At 42.6% G+C, this 2,326-nt stretch overlaps 1 pseudogene; it reads left to right on the plus strand.

The window, feature by feature from the left end:
• The first annotated feature begins 300 nt into the window (after window positions 1-300).
• LOC149138834 (cyclin-dependent kinase F-4 pseudogene) lies at window positions 301-1,359 on the plus strand (annotated as a pseudogene).
• The last annotated feature ends 967 nt before the right edge of the window (window positions 1,360-2,326 follow it).

Raw genomic sequence — 2,326 nt, forward strand, 5'->3', positions numbered from 1 at the left:
CACCATTTGAAAGACGCGCCCAAGAGGGAGAGGGAAGCGTATTAAAACATGATCCCTTCTTCTTTTTATCTTATCATATGTCTTTCCCAAATTGATCTAAACTTTAATAGAATCGGTAGCAGCAGATAAGGCGAAGGTGAAAACTGTGAGCAAAGTTGGAACCTCAGTCTAATATTTGGCGTGGCGAGGCGAGGCGAGGAGAGAAGAGAAGGCAAGGCCACTGTTACTGTTTTCTAATTTCAGAGTGAAGAGAACAGAAGGCGAGTGTTGTTACTGTTTTCTAATTTCAGAGTGAGTGCCATGGATCGTTATGTTATTGTTGAGGAGTTGGGAAAAGGAAGTCATGGAACCGTTTGGAAGGCAGTGGATAAGGTTACGGGCGAATTTTGGGCCATCAAGAGAATCAACGGAAACTTCTCTAGATATGAGGATTGCGCAGAGGTGAATTGTTTAGCAGATTTGAGGTTTCATCCCAACATACTTTACCTGCATGATATCATATTGGAGGGCACCACGTTGTACGCGGTGCTTGAGCTGATGGACTGTGATCTGTCAGAGCTCCAGAGAAGAGGGAGAGGCCGTTCGTTCTCTGAGGACGAGGTGCGAAGCTTTTGCTTCCAGATCTTGAAAGGGCTTCAAAGCATGTCTTATGAAAGATATTGTCACAGGGACCTGAAACCACAGAATTTATTAGTGAGGGGAGGTACGTCTATTAAAATTGCTGATTTCGGGCTGGCTACTAGAATATGGAATAATAAGCCACTGGAATCATATGTTGGGACACGCCCATATCGAGCACCCGAGCTTTTGCTTGGATCCACTGAATATGGTTTGTCCAATGACATTTGGGCAATGGGCGTTATCATGGCGGAGCTGTTCACTGGTTATCCAATATTTACAGGCTCTAACGCGCTACATCAGCTGCATAGCATTTGCTCTGTCATTGGTTCTCCTGATACCGGAAGTTGGCGTGAGGGGTTACTGCTTGCCGACTTAAAGGGTTACAGCTTTCCAGAAGAGTTTGGGAATGTTGATTCCACTAAACAATTGTCGTGTCTTCTACCGACAGCAAGTGCCGCGGCCATTGATCTCATAAACAGTTTGTTGTCGTGGGATCGGAAGAGAAGGCCCATGCCTAAGGAAGCACTGCAGCATCCATTTTTCTATGCCTCCTCCTGTATATTCCAACCTATTCCTCTCTTGACAAACCGCGAGAATCCTATTGGTCATACAGTTCTGTCATCTGATTTAAAAGGAGGAAGCTGCAATTCTTATTCTTATTTTATTGAACAGGTTACATTTACAGAAGAAGGTACATTGCAGATTAATCCAATTGTTGCAGAAGGAGTGGAGAAATAGATACGATCTGAATATGCCAATCACGACGGTGGCAACGACAGAGCAATTCCAACCTATTCCTCCTCCTCCTGTTACGACATGAAATTCCAACCTATTCCTCTCTTGCCAAATCACGAGAATCCTATTGGTCATACATTTCTTGTTAAGCTCCATTAGTTTATGCAAAATTGGTGCCTAAAATTATGGAATTTAAACTGCAGTCTTTCCTTAACTTATGGAAACCAACTGCAGTAGTTTCCTTAAGTTAAGGAAATCAACTACAGCTAATAAATTTATTGTTAGGAGCTAGTGAAGTGGTCCATTACTCCCATCTGGAGTTCTCTGCCTTGATCTGTGGGACATCTGACACATAGCTATCAGAAGCTTGATGGAAGCTTAGCTATAAATTCATCTGTTTGGTCCCCAAGCTTGCATCTCAATCCCCTTTAGTTCTACACCATCTAGATGAGATAGCAGAGCTTGGAAGTGCCTTCAGATCATTTGTCTTCTTTCCCTTTTGCTTGTGCAGCTGGAGCGCGGTGTTTCAGAAGGAAATTGCATCAAGAGTTTCACCAATGGCTGGAGGTAATCCGTATCCCTGGGCATTAAGTTTCAACGATTCTTTTCAGTTCTTTCCGCATGCAGAATCGCTGTTTAAGTTTATGATTTTCTAACATTTGGTATCGGAGCTGTTTGTTTATCTCTGCCTTGGTGCGATTCGAATACTTTGAAATAGAGTCTAGGTTCAATAATAAATGCCTGACTTCGCTATTTAGAAATTTCCTTGCTTAAATGAATATGCTTTTAATTTGGATTAGAGTTATCGGGACTGGTTATATCCGTGCCTCTGTTCTCAATGTGAATCTGGAAGAATCGAATCAGTGACCACTTTTCTGGAAACCCTATATTGCCCTCTAAAATAAAAACAACCGTGATAGGCTGTTTTAGGAGACGCTTGTACTCCTGAGTCAAACCCTGCTTGAACCTG

Source organism: Pinus tabuliformis, chromosome X (assembly GCF_031772625.1).
Source record: "Pinus tabuliformis cultivar Carrire ecotype Pingquan chromosome X, CPIR1, whole genome shotgun sequence".
NCBI classification, from domain to species: Eukaryota; Viridiplantae; Streptophyta; class Pinopsida; order Pinales; family Pinaceae; genus Pinus; species Pinus tabuliformis.